Source organism: Gorilla gorilla, chromosome 21 (assembly GCF_029281585.2).
Source record: "Gorilla gorilla gorilla isolate KB3781 chromosome 21, NHGRI_mGorGor1-v2.1_pri, whole genome shotgun sequence".
Taxonomy (NCBI): Eukaryota; Metazoa; Chordata; class Mammalia; order Primates; family Hominidae; genus Gorilla; species Gorilla gorilla.
This window is the reverse complement of record NC_073245.2, coordinates 19,576,027-19,595,138: the sequence shown is the minus strand read 5'-3', so window position 1 is coordinate 19,595,138 and position 19,112 is coordinate 19,576,027. Positions and strand designations below refer to the sequence as shown.

Sequence of the window (19,112 nt, the reverse complement as noted above, 5' to 3'; positions counted from 1 at the left end):
TTTCTGCCTGTGACCTATTTATAAAATCCCCCATCATGAGATAAAATATGCACTTATTCGTAGCTGCCTTTTTCTTTCAATCAACTTTATGTTTGTGGAATTCATTGAACTTTTCCAAATGGTTGTTTCTCCCTGCTATGTAGCATTGCAATGTAGGAATATATCCCAATTTATTTATGCATTCTACTACTGATGAGCCTATGGATAATTTCTAGTTTGTGATTCTTAAATGGGAGGCAACAAAAGCCAGTTACACATAGAAAAGTAGAAATATAAAGCAATACCTTTAAGCACTCGTGTTATTCAAAAAGTTCGCATCTTCTCCTACTGAGGGAATATATTTTAAAACTGACCCTCTCAATGGTAATGTAAGATTCCTTATCTTTACTCGAGAGCTCAGAAAAAGCCTGCTGGATATGGTCTCCAAAGTGTAGTCCTGCCTTACGTTTCCAAAGGGAAGGGTAATTTTTGCTGAGTTTACATATTTCATAAATCTGACATTATTGAAAGTAGGAACAATAAGCCCCTTTCCATTTTAAAAGTGCCTGAGATCCCACTGTTCTACAAACTTACCCAAATTAAATAGTAGTATTAACTTGAAGAGGAAAATGCATTTTGGCATTTTTCAAAGATTTGAATTTCAAAGGTTTATTATTATGCATAACAGAGAGAGGGAAATGACAATGCTATTTAAATAAACTTTGCTAGAAACTTCACATTAAATACCTCTTAGACACAGCTTCAAGCACAGAAATTAGGGGTTATTATTCTAGCAATATTTCCTTCCTCGATGTTATTTTGCCAGACCAACAAGCTGCCAGTCACATAGTGGGATTGCTTCGTAGGAATGTAAAACTTCTAGACTAAAATCAAGGTTGGGTAAAAACAAAATATTGCCCCAAACCACTTCAGATTTTACCATTGCAATGGTTTTGGCTTCATTGATTTATACATTTAAAGGAGCAAAACTTAATCTGCTATAATGTATTACAATAGAATCCATCTTCTAAACTATGTGATAATTTTATTAACAACTCTATTGACAGTCTTCCTTAAAAGTGTTACTGCTGAAAATTCACATAGTGGCTAATAACCACCATTGTTGCCATTTTATATTTGCATTCCATTCCTTGGCTCATTAAATATAATGTAATAAACATATATTAAAAGCCAGAGGAGTTTGACATGAATCCTGCATCTGCCACTAGCTAGCTGAGTGACCTTAGGCAAGTGATTTCATTCTGATACTTAGCTTTTTTCTCTTTGATGTGAGGCTAATGTTATTTGCTGACAGCATAGTGTTGTTATCAGAAAAAAAAAGATAAGTATATTAGAGTAATGCCCATTGTTATAACAACTAGACCCCAGAACTTCATTAGCTTAGTCCAGTAGAATTTAATTTCTTGTTTGCATGAAGTCCAGTGCAGGTGCTCCTGGTCAGCAAGTGGATTTCCTCCATACAGCAGTTCAGGGATCCAGGCTCCTTCTACCTTGAAGTTTTGCCACCACCCCTGCACTTTATTCTTCTCTGCATCCAGCCTACATAAAATCCCTAATCTGGAAGTGAATTATTTCACTTCTGTGCACATGCTATTGGCCAGGATACGTCACATGGCAGTACCTGGATGCAAAGGGAGCTGGGCACATGTTTGCCCAGTTGTAAGCTGGGCAGCTAATTTCTAGGGTGAGTTCCATATTACAGAAAGGGGAGCATGTGAAATCCATAAACATTGTGAAGCTTTTGTTGCTGGTGACATTTTAGGTAGTCTTCTTGTTAGCACCATCATCCTAAACCAGCATTCCCATAATCATATTGAACATGGTGAACATCATCATGTTATCTTAGAAAAGATGACCAAGAAGTGATCACAGTTGGAAATGCAATTGTTATTAACTCCCAATGCATGGTGTATAGCACTGACAATATTTTGCTGATTTTCCTATCACATAGGCACCAAATTATGCTAAATTATAAATTAGATATATTAAAATTCCAGTGCCAAAATTATTCAAGAATCATAGTAAAAGACCTCAACAGATAAACCCCAAGCTTCTATTGTAGTATATAGTTATGTGAAGGGCCTTCTGTCTTCCAGGACCAGCTATTGTCCAGAGAAGAGCCCAGAGGGGCTGAAGAAAACCCCCAGGAGACCATGCTAAGGAGACATATCCTCAATGATCATTTCACTGTGCTACCTTTTGTGGTTGTAGGAGCCATAGGCTTTTGGCCCCTAAAGATTCACTGAAAAATCACTGACGTGAGGAAGATTGATTAATAGGAGAAAAGAAATACAAATTTATTTAATGCCTTTAGTAGGGGCATTAAATAAATGCCTTTAGAATGAAGACCCCTCTTCCAATAGGTTACAGAAACTTATATTTTATCTTGAGGTTAAAGAAAGAATGGGAGCTTGTATCCCGGTAAGACCAGTTATGAGAGGTGGGAGAAGAAGAATTCTATTGAGGGGCAATAAATGATAGAAAGGGGAATAAATATTAACTTGTAAATAGCCTTCTCTAGAATTTACATAGTCATTGGAGACAATTCATTATGCCCATAAAAAAGGTCTTCTCAGGTGTGGTCACATCTTGGTCTTCTTTTCTGCAACAGGTAATGAGATAACAGGGAAAGGAAGAAAAAAACAATTGTTCACCTTGGTGGGTCTGGATCTTAGGCAGATAAAGGAACTTCAGCTTCTTTGGGAGAGACTTTGGGTGGTGGAGGGAGGCCAGAGGATCCTTGAGGCTTCTTCAGTTCAGCATGTCAAAATGCCATATTTTGGGGTATTAGTTTCTGAGCCCCAACATGGTCTAGGAAAATGAATATACCTGGAAACCATACAATCACTTAATTACATCAAAATTGAAATCATTGTTTTAGATTAAGTAATTAAACAATCAAATCAATTTTCATTCCACTCAGAGAAAAAAAACCAAAGCCCTGCAGTGGCAGCTGATGCCCTCAATCACAGCTGCTCAGACTTGAGTGCACATCAGAATCATCTGGAGAGCTTTGTCAAAATGGATGGCTGAGTCTCCCTGCACCACCCCTCAGAGCTACTGAGTCAGTAGGTTTGTGGTGGAACTCCAAAATTTGCATTTTTAAACAAGCTCCCCAGTGATGCTGATGCTGCTGGTCTGCGACCACACTTGAAGAACTACTGCCCTGTGCGGCCTGACTTCCTGTTCCATCTCTGTCTCATGTCCCTCTGTTTGGCCCTTTGCTTACCCTTCTTCAGGTTCACAAGCCTCCTTGCTATTCCTTGAACCCACCAGGAATATCCACATCTCCAGGCCTTGCACTTGCTGTTGACTCTTACTAGAACTCTTTAGCCAGATACTCTAATGAACGGTATCCTTTCTAACTTCAAATATTTGCTCAAATATCACCTTCTTAATTTAAGGACATCCTCTCATCCCTATCCACACAATATAAAAATTCTTTTCCCCTGCCACAGCATTCGCCATTCCCTTTTCTGCTTTTATTTTTTTCTCACGGGCCTTATCATCTTCTAATATACTACGTAATTTTCCTATTTACTTGTTTATTGTTTTCTCTCCTATCATGAGAGCCCCATAAGGGTGGTAAGGATCTTTGTCTGCCTCCCTATTGCGTCTTCAGTACCATGGACAGTGCCCTGCTTCAGCAGGTGCACAAAAAATACTTGTCAAAGAAAAGATGGAGAGAGGACTAAGGGAAGAGAGAATGGAGAGAAAATTAAAATAATCTTAATCTACCACAGATTTTTGCTTGGAATGCAAATCACTTGTCACTTGCACACAGCCAGTTTACTGCGTAATCCACGTGCAGTGCCTCTGTTTTGCCGTATAATTCTGAAAGCCTTTAGTGCCCTGGTTGCCTCTATCCCCCTCATGCCAGGATTATCCTCAGGTTCTTCTGGGGTTTGAGAGCCTCAGGTGGCAGGCTGTAAGTGAGAATCTGAAAAGATTTTACAATAGAAGTGGGCAACTTCAGATTTGGAAGGGAGTGACAGTCAGAGGCTAGTTATTATTGTTTTTGCTTCTCTTATTGTGACTCTCAGTTCATCTGACTTAGGCTGCACAAACCAAGCCCATTCTTGCCCTTTCCCTTTGGCATACTTGCTGTTATAGAGAAGCAAATATGAAGAGAAGAGTCAGAAGGTGAGACTTATACACCATAGCAGGGGTTTCTATGCATGGAAAGTTCAGTTTGAAGCTGACATGTCAACAGGACTACCATTTCTTTTTGCTCAGAATGTTGGATTGTTTGGGGACAAGGCAATACCCAATGACAGATTCTAGTGGTTTAAAAGAAAGAAACAAACAAAACCCTATGATTTTTATCTAAAACCCTATGATTTTATCTAAAATTATACTACAACTTTGTAGTATTTAACTACTCAGAAGATTCCATTCTTTACTCATAACAGCAAATTCCCTTCTTATTTGGCCCAGTCTTCTTCAACAGGAAAGTTTCTTATACCCAATACTCTATTGTTTAAAATTCATATAATCAATGACATTAAAAGTGGGCAGCTTGACAACTTATTTCTACCATAACTTTAAGAAAACGTACAGCTCTGAGGTTTTCAAACAAGTGGTAGCAGTAACTCATTTTTGGAAATAAGTCAAACACCATTGCAGTTGCCCATATGAAGCCCATAGTCGCACCAGGAGGTGGTGCTAGCATATGACCCTCAGATGGAAAAGAGCAGAATTATGCAAGTGTTTGTGTGACCCATCTGACCAATCTAAATAAAGCAAAATTAAGGTTACATAAGGTTCTCTGGCTTGATGTGAAATTCCTATGCATCAGTTTTTATCTTCTTGAAGATTGAAGGAAAGAAAGCAGGCTCTGATGTTGTTAAACTTGACAGTGTTTCCAATTATGATTTATGGAAGATCTCATTTTGATTGCCAGCTGTGTGTACACATGCACACACACCCACAATACAATTTTCAATCACCTGAGAAGTTTGATAATTAGATGAGAACAACACCTACCACGTGTCTCATAGTTACTGTTGCAAAGACTTCTAAAGTCTTTATACCCAATTATATGGGGGGCTTTTTACCTGTTGGTGGGACATGTACCTCCTTGCAATTGCCTTTTTAAGAGAGGGCAGAAGATCTCAGTGTGATATCTTGAGTGGTGAGTTCCAGAAATTACAGCATTCCTCTGCCAACTACCAGAATTAGGGTTTATTCTTAGTGTATGCTGGAGCTGGCTCACATGAGCTTGTGAGAGCCAATTGTACTCATCTTTAAAAATATTTTTTTCAATTAAAAAAAGTTCTGCAATGTCACATTGGTAGCTTGAAATTAGCTATGTGAAAGTATTTGCACCATAAAAGTTGACAGACATTACAATCAGGGTTTGTTTACCCTCTTTCCATAGCCAGTTTTTAACCACTTAGAAGCATGCCGCTGTTACTTATTGTGGTCGTTTGCAAACATAATCCTAATTCTCTATGTCTCACAGTAGCCAATCATTGGCAATGTGACATTGAAGCTCCTCCCTTTGAAAAGCAGACTAATTTCCCCACCCATTGAATCTGGGTTGGTCTTATAGCTTGCATTGTTTATAGAAGCTAGTGGAACCAATCTTATGTGCCTTTTCCTAGCCTAGGTCTTAGGAGGTATTTCATCTGTGCTCTCTCAGAACCCTGATACCACCACAAGAACAAGCCCATGCTACCCTGCTGAAAGATGAGAGTCCATGTGGCCATCCTAGACCAGTCAGTTTCCAGACAACCCATAGCTGACCACAGAACATATGAATAAACACAGGCAAGACCATAAGAACCACTCAACTGGACCCAGCACAAATTATCAGCCCACAGTATTTGGGGCCAAATAAATGGTTGTCATTTTCAGTCACTAAATGTTGGAATGGTGTGATATGCAGCCAAAGCTAACTGATTGACTAATCTACTCATAATTCCCAGTAAGTTTTAAACAAACAAATAACAGTGTTATTTCCAGGATTAAAATATGGGCCAGTATCTATTTGGGGAAACCCTACTTCGCTAAAAGACTTACTGTGAAAATACTTTATCTAGCTTTCCTAGTCATTACCTTCAGAAAGTAGATGGGTGTATTTGGATATTAGTGTCATTGATGTAAAATATAAAAAAACCTGGAGAATCTGGGACTATCTAGACGATGTTTACAGATGGTGGACCACTTCATTCTCCTCTTAAATAAGTATTGCTTCAGCCACGGGAGCTGCTTTTGTTTCTTGAACAAGGCAAATCATTTTCTCTCTTGAGGCCTTTATCCTTGGTTCCTTTCACCTGGAATGCTCTGTTTCAAGTTCACAAGACCTGCCCCTTTTTATCCATAAAGGCTGAACTCAAAGCATTCCCAACCCAATATCTGTATCACGAGTAGGCATGCAGCTGCTCTCCTACAAGTTACACTTTCATAACGCTGTCCAGTAGAAATATAATGTAAGGTACATCTTTAATTTTAAATACTCCAGTAGTCATATTTTGAAACACAAAAGAGGTAAAACTAATTTTAATTAATCTGTTTCATTTTATCTAAAATGTTTACCACTTTAATATATAACCAATATAAAAATATTAGTAATACAAGTGATCAAAAAAATAACCTGTACAGTATTATTCATACCAGCTTTATGTGTAATAGCCAAAAACTAGAAACAACCAAACTATCCCTCAATGAGTGAGTGGTTAAACAAAGTATGGTACACGCATACCATGAAATACTACTCACCAACAAAAAAGAATGAACTATTGATACATGGAACAACGTGGATGGAGTGCTAGGGCCTCGTGCTGAGAGGGAAACAGGACCATCCCAGATGGTCATATAATCTATGATTTCATTTATATAACAGTCTCAATATTATATATTTGTGGAGATAGAAAACAGATTACAGGTTGCCAGGGCTTAGCAATTGTGGGTGTAGTGAGGGAACATGTAACTTTAAAAGTATAGCACATCTTTGTGGGGATAGAACAGTTCTATACACTGACTGTGCTGGTGGTTACAGGAATCACTACATGTGATAAAATGGCATAGAGATATATACATACATTGTACCAAAGCCAAAGTCCTGGTCTTGATATGGTACCCTAACTATGTAAGATGTACAAATGGGGGGTACAATTCAAGTAAAGTGTACATTTATGTGTGTACTTTTAAAAACATTATTACAAATTCACAGAAAGTTGTGAAGATAGTATGGAGAGATTTGTGGACTCTTTATCTAACATTTTCTTTCTTTCCTTTACAATAATAATAATAGCTAACAATTATGGAATGCTCATTCCATGCCAGGCAGTATTTTATGTGCTTAACAAGTATTAGCTCATTAAATGTTCACAACATTTGACATAGATATTAATTAGCTGCACTTTATTGAAAAGCTGAGGCATAAAGAGATTAAGTAATTTGCCCCAGTAAGTAGAACAAAGGTTTGAACCCAGAAGACTGACTCTAGACTTCACTGTGCTTGGTTTTTCTTCTCCCTTCTACTCTATAAGGTCTCAAACACCACTGCCTTGCCTATAATACTTGGTATACAGCAAGTAGTTAATTAATATTTTTGTAGGAGTGATAAAAACATACAAGGAAAAAATCAAAGAGGACTGGGTCCTCTCTCTTCCACTCTTCCCCTGAAAAGCTTTGTGTTTATCTGGGTTCCTTAGAAGCATTTGGGATGCATTCCTGTCACATGCTGCTGATCTCACCCTGTGTGCTGTCTGCTTGTTAGAAGCCACTCTGCTTGAACCATGAATTGTCTCTATCAAGGGAAATATTTTGTCTCAGTGGCTATTCATTCAACAAATATTATTGCTCATCTACTATGTGCCAGGCACAGATAAGATCAAGATGAAATTAAGGGGCTTATGGCTTGCTAAGGAAGACCAGCTTTGATTTCCAACGATGTTGATAGGAAAGGAAAGTATCTAGGCTTTCTGAAAGCCAGCTTGCTATCATTTAAAAAAGTTTTAAACGTGCTTGCTCTTATGGGATGAATTCTATCCACCTCCCAAGTTCATATATTGAAATCCTAACCTCCAATGCCTCCAAATGTGACTGAATTTGGGAGGTAGGGACTTTAAAGAGATGATTAAATTAAAATGAGGTCATTAGTTTGGCCCCTGATCTAATATGAACCTTGTCCTTATAAGAAAAGGAAACTTGGACACAGTCATATATAGGGGGAAGACGTCATCTACAAGCCAGGGAGAGAAGTCTCGGAAGAAACCAACCCTCCTGACACCTTGATCTTGGACTTCCAGCCTCCAGAAGTGAGAACAAAATTTATCTTGCTTAAGCCACCCAATCTGTGTTACTTTGTTTTGGCAGCCCTAGCAAACTAATACATATGTCTTCCCTCCATTATTTCCACATCTGACAATCTATGCCACAGACGTGCTCGTATTTATGCAGAATGATAGATACATCTAGCAGAGTTCTCACAGGAATGATGTTTTTAAGAGCCCCAGAATGTAAATGTTAATCAATAAAAGAATCAATAGATGAATTATAGTACATTCCATTTTATAAAGTGCTATGGAGACTTTAAAAGCAAGTGATACGTGTGCTGATATGGAAAGATAGCCAAGGTTTGCTTTTTTATTTTTTTTAACATAACACCCCAAATAGGCTAAATGACTCAAAAAAAAAAAGCAAGTCCCACACAATGTACTTAGAGTGGTCTTATATTTATGTATAAAAAATCAGGATGTGTGCAGGGATAACACAAACAAATAGAAAATGGTCTGGATTTGAAACTTTGTGATAGGAACAAAGTAGTTCCCTTTTAGCTTTCGTTTTGTATGCTTCTTTTTGTTAGAACCATCCACAACTGTGAGCTGGGATAAGGGGTTTGGATTTGTGTGTAATGACAATGAGGAGTCATAGAAAAAGTTTAGGAGAGAGAGCATAATACAGACATACATTTTAGAAACATTGGTCTGCCTACAGGGTGGAGAACTGCTTGGATGAGTAAGTCTAGTGGAAGGGAAACTGAGCTAGATAACTTTGTAATAGCCCAAGAGAGAAATGATGGTGGCGTGGACAGGGTAGACAGAATGTGTTCTTGCATGTCTGTAATTTGAAGTAATTTCTGTAGCCCAATAGACAAGGAACTGTGGGAGCACGTAAGAAAAAAAGTATTCTGGGGTCTAAAGTGGCCTCCCTAAGGAAGTTCCATTTGATCTGAGACCAGAAAAGAGACTTTGGGTGAGGGCCAAGATGAGAGGGTGGAGACAGGCAGGGGAGGGAGAAGTTAGAGGGGATGAGGGGCTTTAAGGTAATGGGAGTGACTAAGGATGGTAAGGCTTAATGAAAGGGAGAAGGAATGTATACAGTTAGAGAGGTACCAAGGGGTGGTCCCCAGGAGCCTTGTAAGCTCTGATAAGGAGTTTGGTTTTGTTTTTAAGGTCAGTGAGAAGTCATAGAAAAGGTCTAAGAGAGAGAGAGAATGATACAGACTTATATTTTCAAAAGATTTGTCTGCCTACAGGGTGGAAAACTGCTTGGCAGGGGCAAGTTTAGTTGAAGGGAAACTGAGCTAGATAATTTTATAGTAGCCTGAGAGAGAAATGATGCTGACATGGAAAGAGCAGTGACAATGGGTGTGGTAGACATCTCCAGCAAGACGTCATCATCCTCATCCCTGAAATCTGTAAGGGGAATTAAGGTTGCTAATAAGATAACTTTAAAATAGGGAGATTATCCAGGCTGGTCCAATATAATACAAGCATCCTTAAAAGTAGAAGAGAAAGACAAAATAAGAGAGTCAGAGGAAAATGGGAAAGATGGGCCAGGCACGGTGGCTCACGCCTATAATCCCAGCACTTTGGGAGGCTGAGGCAGGCAAATCACCTGAGGTCAGGAGTTTGAGAACAGCCTGGCCAACATGGAAAACCCCATCTCTACTAAAAATATAAAAATTAGCTGGGCATCGTGGTGCATGCCTATAATCCCAGCCACTCAGGTGGCTGAGGCCAGAGAATCACTTGAACCCAGGAGGCAGAGGTTGCAGTGAGCCAAGATCATGAAGATCACCAAGATCACACTATAGCACTCCAGCCTGGGGGGCAGCACGTGACCCTGTCCAAAAAAAAAAAAAAAGAGAAGAAAAGAAAAATAAAAAGAAAGTGGGAAAGATGGAATAACAGTCAGAGAGAGATGCAGTATCAGCCAAGGAATACAAGTGCCTTCTAGAAGCTGGAAGAGACAAGGAAATGTATTCTCCTCTAGAGACTCCAGAAAGGGACATACCCCTGCCAATGCCTTGATTTTTACCGGGTGAGACCCATGTTATACTTCCGACCTCCAGAACTGTAAGAAAATACATTGCATTATCTAAGCTGCTAAGTTTGTGGAAATTTGTTACAGCAACTTTAGGAAACTAATACAGTAGGAATTCAGAGAGAGGTATAGATGTAGTGGACATCTGGGGAGCAGAATGGATAGGAATTGACGATGATTGAATGTGCAGGATGATGCAGAAGAGAAAGGCAAAGTGAACTCTCAGAATTGGCTTCCACAATTTAATGCAATGGGGTGCTATCTACATAAGGATTGAGATATGTAGGAAAGAAACAGGTAGAGCAAGTAGGAGATCATGAGTTAAGTTTTGGAGATGCTGAGTGTCAAAAATGAGAATAATCCAAGAGGAGCTTTGGAAGCATAGACACAGAGATTAAGAGAGAGGTTTGGGCTCTGTCTCCATATTTGGGCTCATTGGCATAAAGGAGAAGTAAACTTATAGTAAAGAATGAAACCATGGTGAAGTAGTGGCTTTTGATTGTTATATTTAACACACTTTCCATGCAGTTTTTCCGAGTACTTACTACATTGATGTTACTCTAAAACCCATGATTTTCTTTCTCTTTGCTATTATCTCAATATTATGTTGTCATTCTGCCAATGTGGAAATGATTAAATTTAAATATGTTTTCCTTAAAGTGTGCCTTTTGTCAATACTGGATATTGGATATTGCAGAAAGTTGAGAGGGATGAGTTGAAGCCAGGGTGAGGAGCTGAAGCGAGGATGAGGGGTTGAGTTAGAGCAGAAAGGTCTGATGATGTTGAGGTTCTAGAAAGTGTGCAGTTCAGATGGATGTATATGCTAAATCCAACTGTGGGCACAGATTTCAGAATCAGGGCAGAATCAGAAAGCTTAGATAAGAAGAAACCAGCAGACAGGTAAGATCCAAACATCATGATCAGAGGGAAGGGTCTAAGACATTCGCAGAAGTAGAGAAGGACAAATAAGAAACAAAGATTCAGGTATGAAGTCGGGGTTTACATCCCAGTGGTAGAAATTAGAAGCCAGAATCAGATCCACAAAAGAAGAAAAGGGGCTACAGCTGTTTCTACACCTGTTGAGGAGGCAAGTGTGTTTGAATTATGACCTAGGTCAAAAAAACAGGCCCAGGTCACAAAGCAACGGGATAATGAGCATCTATGCAATAGAAATGGGGACCAGGTACAAGGATAATCATTGTATTCACCCAACAGGCTTTGATACAGTTTCTCCTGGAGTGGGAAGCACCCAGTGGAACATAGTGACTGTCCAATGGGTCCTATTAGGAGACACTGTAGTAGATGAATCCAAGGAAAGGAAACTATGTCATTTATAACAACTTTGACACATAATGATTTTTTTTTAGAAAACAACTTTATTTTTAGATTATATGATGAACCCATCCCAAGATTTTTATATTTTCCTATGGATCCCAAATATGTAATCTATGTTGCATTTTCCCTAAAATCAGCATAGCTAAAAGACTGGAGAATCTTTTGTTCTTGATTCTGAGGCTATAATAAATGTATATCTGAGCAACGACATCTCAGAAAGGGGATGGTGTGGTTGGTGCCATCCCCTCTGTAATGTGATTTCTGAAACAGTCACCTTTCTCCCATAAGTGAAGGACCAGTCATTAAACCTAAATTATATGAACACAGGTAGGTATTTCTAAAGTACTTAAATTTCCATTATTACATTTACCAAGTTCTGAAAAATAGATCTGAGGCTAAGAAAAGAAAAATCTCTCTTCGTGAGGGAGTCAATAAGAAAAGACTCACTCTTAAGAGGTACGTTAAAGTCACCATTTTAAAATTCTGTGGTCTTATTCTTTCTACTATGTCTCTAGCTGGCTGAATGACTGGAAACCTTAATAGTTCAGTAATTATATTAACTCTTCACTTTATTAGACCAACACAGTTTGACATATTTCTTTCTTAATCCCAAATGTTATATTACAATTTGAGATTTTGAGGGGGGATATGGACAAAAGGATTTTCTAATAAGTGAACTCCTGCTCTGCCTGCCCCACCCCATCCTGTGTGTGCCCCACCCCGTCTTCAGTATGGCTTCTGCCTGCCAACTACTTCCTCCCATGCAGTCAAAGCTCCTGGGGCATATCCATGTCATTATCTTTTATTACTATTATTATTATGAAATATACACAACAAAAAATTTACCATTTTAACCAATTTTTATTGTACTGTTCAGTAGCATTAAATACATTCACACTTTTGTATGACCATCACCACCATCCATGTCATTAACCTTAAAATGTTGCCATGGATGGGACACAGGACTGAACCATGAGTCATTGTTTTGAAAAGGTTGAAGAATGCTGGAACCTTCTCAATTTGTAATAGGGGTCAAGTAGCTGCTCCTCTACCTCTGCGTGTCCACCTGATGTGATGAGAGATGGCACTTCAGCCACTGATTGGACCTGGCTTATAGTAGAGTTCCTACTCCGTTCCCTAAAATCCTAATTTGGATTGCACTTGCTAGGAGCCAGACACAGATCTAAGCCACTTTTCATGTCTTAGTTCACTGAATGTTCACAACAACCCACTGAGGGGGAGAATATTATTATTCCCATTTATCATAGGATACTGAGGCAAAAGGAGGCAAAGCCGGTTGCCCAAGAATGCGGAACTGATCAATGTAGCAGGACTCAGATTCAGATCCAGGAAGTCTGGGTCCCTGCTTTCAACCAGAACCCTAAATTAATGAGAAACTGGGCTGCCTGAGGAGGCAATAAGATTGTTTGATAAAATTCTTTTGCCGTTACCCTTTAGATAATTTTTTAAAGAAAGTAATTTCACAGAATGCCCATCTTGCTTTTTTGAACACCTCAAGCTTTATGCCCAAGAGAAAAATAAGGCAACAAAAATATTTTTAAAATAGTTATAAAGTAATACATGCAAGAAGCGGGGGTCTCCGTATGGCTAATGGAGACTTTGGCCCCTTTTAATGGGTGGTGGCTTCTTGTGGATATTCCCTAGTCCCTAGGCATTGCTGGTGAATCCTGGGAAGTGGGGACCATAAGCCCCACAAGTATGCTACGTGCCAGTCAGAGTCCTGGCGGGAAGCAGAAGGTGCACTCCAGAAGGGTTTACCTGGCACATATAAGCAAGGTTCTGAGAACCAATAAAAAATGTAGGAATACCCACAAACTAAAAACTGTAGGAAGATGTCACATCTAGCCCCACAGGGACTAAAAACTGGAGGGAAAACTGGAGGGAAAAGGGAATGTCCACAGAAGCTTGTAAATATTGGGGAATTTTGGCAAGAAAACCAGAGAAATAAGTTTAGCAAGAAAATAAGGGAATTTTGCAAAGAAAACCAGGGTAATAAATACCCAACCTCTTTCTCCACCTACAAATTGCCTGTAATTGGTCAAATCCCCCTAGAAACCAAAGACAAGGAAGTTCTAGTGACACAGTCATATAAATCAACTTAAAGGCACAGAGAAGAGAAGAGACTGAATCTGGGTCTGGGGAGAGAGTTGTAGTGTATCAATTCAGAAGAACCAGCAAAGTCCCCCTTGCAAGCAGATATTATGAGCAGTATTAACCACTCCCTTGTCTATCATGGAAGCAACATTCAGATCATCCAGTCCCTTGTAGGGCTTTATTCTAATACCTTCTCATGGAGTTATCCAAACAATTACAGGAGCTATGCATATCTGGAGTTAACTCCATGTAGAATGGAGGACTCTCCATCTGAGAGAGGCTGCCAGGGCTACACAGCATGCGGCACCATGGGGGCTGGACTAGTATTCAAGTCAGCAGAGCATGGACCAGTTTGTCCTCAAAATGTGGACTGCCGGGTTTTGAATTCCATTTCAGTTTCTTCCTACTTGAATGAACTTGGGCACATTTTTTTTTAACTCCTGTAGGCCTCAGTTTCCTTATCTGTGTAGCAGAAATAATAATAGTCCTTACAATATGAATTACTGTGAACAGAATATGTGAATTGGTACATATAGAGCAGTGTCTGACGCACAGTTCATCCTAGATGAATATTATTTAAGTAGCATCTTCTTGTCCCTAATGAGGTGCTGCGCCATCACCCCAACCTGCATGACTCGAATACTACCAGGTGCTGCTGCATTTGCCTGTTGTTTCTTCTTTGACTCCCTGCTCCCTATGCCTGTTCGTAGAGACCTGAATTGGGAGATGCCTGCATGTTGGAGCTTTTAGACTAGGCATACGCTTAAGGCAGGGCAACCCACTAAGTTAGGGACAAAGCTGGGCTGTCCCTGAGAACAGGTTGAGGGCTGAGATAACCATGAAGATGTCAGAGCAGAAATGGGGTATTAGAGTCTGGGGATCTGGATTTCCTTCAGTCTCTTCTATGACTTCTAAGACTTATCTTTCATAGAAGAACATAGGGTGACTGAAACCATCCATCAAAGCAGTGTTTGCTGTGAGTTTTGCAGTAAACTTTCAGAAACAAGGATTCTGGGATCTGTTTACTATCCTTCTCTAGGAACTAAACTAATATTAGCATAATAAAGACCTTGAAATGTCCCACAAAGGGGCCTTATGAAATTCATTTTTTCCCAAACTTATTTAGCTAAGGAGCCAACTTGGTTAATGCTGAATCAAACTGCCAGGTGAATGTTCACATACTGAAACAAATAATAAAGTGTTTAATAATGAAACAAAGAAATGAAGAAATATTTCAAATTAATTCTTGAATTGCCTACTTCTAAACCTATGTAACTTTCTGTACTGAAAGATACCTACGCAGCTGTCATGAATTAGGTCTGCTGGACACTGAGGAGTGGAAGGAGGTATGCTGTGCCCTTGGTTTACATGGGTGCTGAGCAGCAGGGATCTTTTCTTCTGTAGGAGAGGCTGCTCAGCTTCACCTGCTCAGTGACACAGTTTGTAATTTCTCAGAGAGGGCCTTTATGGAGAGACATGACAGGACCCAAGAAACCTCACCATCCACACCAACTGGGTTCCCTAAGAAAGGTAGGATGGTGTAACTGGCAGAGAAGGTAAATACAGGGCAGCCATACATTGCTCTCACAAGTGATTAAAAGCTTGTGTTTTGAGATTCTAAATCTCCAGTTTTGCAAGTTTCTAACCTGGACTCTGAGCATCTGTTTCCTCTTCTATGAAAGGACGATGATAATAACACCTCCTCTGCAGAAAAGAGTTAGTCTAGCAGGCTTCAGGATGCATATCCTAGAAAAAAAAGCCTATTTGCAAGGTTGGCCCTTGGCTGGCATCTGGGAACTTGGATTTTAGCAAGTTCCTCACCACTCCCTGATAAAGAATGGCTTGCTGTGCCTAAACTGTTTATGCAAAAAAAAAAAAAAAGAGGTTTATGTTCAACCCCTGTTTTCCTCCTGGAATTTAAATATGGACTAAGCAAGGGGTGCCTATGTGACCAGTACAAAATAAAATCCTCAGGCCCTTCATCTCTGATGGGCTTCCCCAGTAGATGGCTTTTTATGTGTGTTGTTACAATCAGTCCTGGGGGAATTAACCACAACCCGTGTGAGTTCACTAGGAGAAGACCTCTGAAAGCCTGCACCTGTATTCTCTGGACTTGGCCCCATGCACCTTTTCCCACTGCTAATTTTGTTTTGTATCCTTTCATGGTAATAAATCACAGCCATGAGTATGACTGTATGCAGAGTCCTATGAGTTCTCCTCATGAATCATCAAGCCTGAGGGTGGTCTTTGGGACCCCTGACAGAGGTCTACCATGAATGTGGGATGAGACACATTGAACTTTTAGTGCCCTAGTAGGTAGAGACTGAGCATGAGCACATCAGAGAGAAGAAATAATATGCCAAGAAGATCTTCACTTCCCTACTAGGCGTCCCTCTGTCCCATGGTGCTAAAAGGCACTAGGACCCTGTCTCTGTCTTTCAGCTGAGTGTGGGCCTCCTCCTTGCTAACAGAGTAGTAGCCACTGCTGATAGAATGTCACAATACATCTTGGAGATTTTGTCTCTGCACCTGTGAACTTCCCAGGAATATTGCTTCAGGATTTAGAGCTGTTTTGTGTTTTCCTTTTAAGTTGTTCCTTTGTAACTCTTTAACTCAAACTTACTGGAGAGGTAGAACTGCATGTTTGACCATTAAAATCATAGTTGTGCTGTATCACACGATGCAGTGTAGGTAGATTAATTCAGCTGTGGATTTCCTCTCCGCAACTCTCTTATTTAAAAACAGAAACAGTATTAGTTCATTGATATCTTCTTTTCAATGCTCTCATTGAGTGGCATAGCAACCACTGGGAAATTCACAATGAGAAAGGGAATAATAAGACATTTCTATTCTGCCTCTAAAAATATTTGGCCTAGCATTTTCAGTGCTTGTTCAGGTATGAATACAGGCCAAATAGCTCTTCTCAAATGATGTTTCTGAAATAATTTCCATCTTGCATTTTAAAAAAAATGGTCATAGCTAAAATTTCTTGAACTGTCAAGCGGACTCAGCCAACAAATGGCCAAATTATATTTTCAAATGTATTTTATGCTCACTAAATAATTCAGAGAGATGGTGTGTAGAGCTAATTATTGGTGTAATTTCCTGCCACTGAAAACATTCCAGGCCTTCAACCAGATAGTAATATCACAATCAAAACTCCTTTGAGTTAGCACTCAATTGTGTAACAGCTAATATAGTTACCCAGATTGGATGTTGTTACTTGAAACTTTGAAGCAGCTAAAATAGAAACCTAAAAATGGCAAGCATCTGAAGATGCAAGGTAGAGGATGATAATCAGGGTTTTTGTTATGTTAGCTCTTTCTGTGTAGCAGTCTACTCCAAAACATAATGGTTTAAAGCAAAAAAACATTTATTTGTGTCCCGATTCTGTAAGTGATAATTTTAAGTTCAGTTCAACTGTGTAGTTCTTCTGCTGGTTTTGACTAGGCTCACTCACGTGGATAGCTGCTGGTCAGCTGGGCAGCTCTGCTTCTCAGGGTCGACTAGTTGCTGGCTGGGGAGACAGGTAACTGGGATACACGGCCCCTCATCTTCCAGCAGGATAGGCTGGCTTTGTTTTCATGCTGACTGCTGCTTCTAAGGACAGCAAGAGGGCAGGCAAGCCACAGTGTGCAGGCACAGTGTGTATTGGTGTCATATTTTCTCTTGTCTCACTGGCCATAGCAAATTATATATCCAAGTCCAGAGTCAGTGTGGGAGAGTCCTCCTTGAAGGCATGGATACCAGGAAGAATGAAACATTGTGGGCCATCTCTGCAGCAGTCTATGACAGCAGGGTTCCTTTACTTCTTGACACTTTGGTTTGGGTGTGCCCAAGCGTTTAAGGTCAGCTGACTTGTATTTATTGACCTACTTGTAGTAAAGTACTTATAGAATTGTTTTAAATTATAACTATATTTTCCAGGAAAGATAATATATCAAGGTAGTTGAAGTCCTTATACTCTTTCATCCGTTTTCATTACAGCCCTTCCAAATTAGTCTGAAGTAACAACCAGAATGAACGCGATGGGTTTTGATGGAGTCCAGGGAGTGAAGGCTGTGAATGGTTTGAGCATTGCTGAGAGAATATTTATGTAGGTAGAGGATGGAAAAGGAACTTGAGAAAACTGGAAGGCATGGGAAGACCCTGCTTACCACAGAGGGACAAGTGTTTAAAAGAAGTAACAGTTTTAACAGAGGATGAAGGGAAGTAAAGAAGGGAGAGTGAGAGAACATGGAGCTCCAACCGCATGTGCTATTTACTGAATAAATGTGCTGTTCAGGGTGATTTTAGTCCATCAACAAATATTTTGTGAGCCCTACTATAGGCCAGGCAAACAGTAATGAAAAAGCAGGAAGCATCCTTTCCCTCATGGATCTTACATTCTAGTAGTTAAAACAGACACTGAGCACACCATTATATGTAATTAATTAATCGCAAGTGGATAAATGCTGTGAAGAATATATACATAGAAGTGTAGGAATATAGGCTGGGCGCAGTGGCTCATGCCTGTAATCCCAGAACTTTGGGAGGCCGAGGCGGGTGGATCACGAGGTCAGGAGATGGAGACCATCCTGGCTAACACGGTGAAACCCCATCTCTACTAAAAATACAGAAAAATTAGCTTGGGCATGGTGGCGGGCACCTGTAGTCCCAGCTACTCAGGAGGCTGAGGCAGGAGAATGGCGTGAACCCGGGAGGCAGAGCTTGCAGTGAGCCGAGATCGCCCCACTGCGCTCCAGCCTGGGCAACAGAGCGATACTCTATCTCAAAAAAAAAAAAAAAAAAAAAAAAAAAAAAAGAAGTGTAGGAATATATGACCCACTTATTCCAGTCCAAGGGCTGAGATAAGTCTTCCTCAACAAATCAACATGTAGGCCAAAACAACATATTTCACAATGCCCATGAAGTGTTGTAAGGATTCCCAAAATGATGATTGTTCTATTCACAGATCAGTAGATGCAGAGAGGAAAAAGCAATTATCTGGGATCACAGTGAATAGGTGACCTACCTGGGATGCAAACCCAGGTTACCTTATGTGTTTTCAACATCATAAAGCATACTTTGCCTATTTTACATATTTTCTAGAGGTATTCTGGTCACTGGCTATGTTTCACCTAGGTAAACTATGTTGTTTCAAACAGGTAAAGTACACTGTAAAAAATTGTAAATATAATATACAGTGAAAAGTGAGTCTTCCTCCCTGCCTTCTTCCCCTGGTACCCTTCTCTGCAGGTAGTATCAGTCAACTTTCTTGTATATTTGCTCAGAGGTGTATAATTAATACTTGAAGTAATTACTTTGTGACAGATGTTTTTCCAAGTGCTTTGTAAATATTTACTTGTTTGATCCTTTATGTGGTGACTATCATTATCAACCCA

At 39.7% G+C, this 19,112-nt stretch overlaps 1 protein-coding gene across 2 annotated transcripts in view; it reads left to right on the top strand.

The window, feature by feature from the left end:
• Positions 1-19,112, top strand: part of PAK5 (p21 (RAC1) activated kinase 5) — a 308,227-nt gene that overhangs the window by 181,557 nt on the left and 107,558 nt on the right. The window lies entirely within an intron of this gene.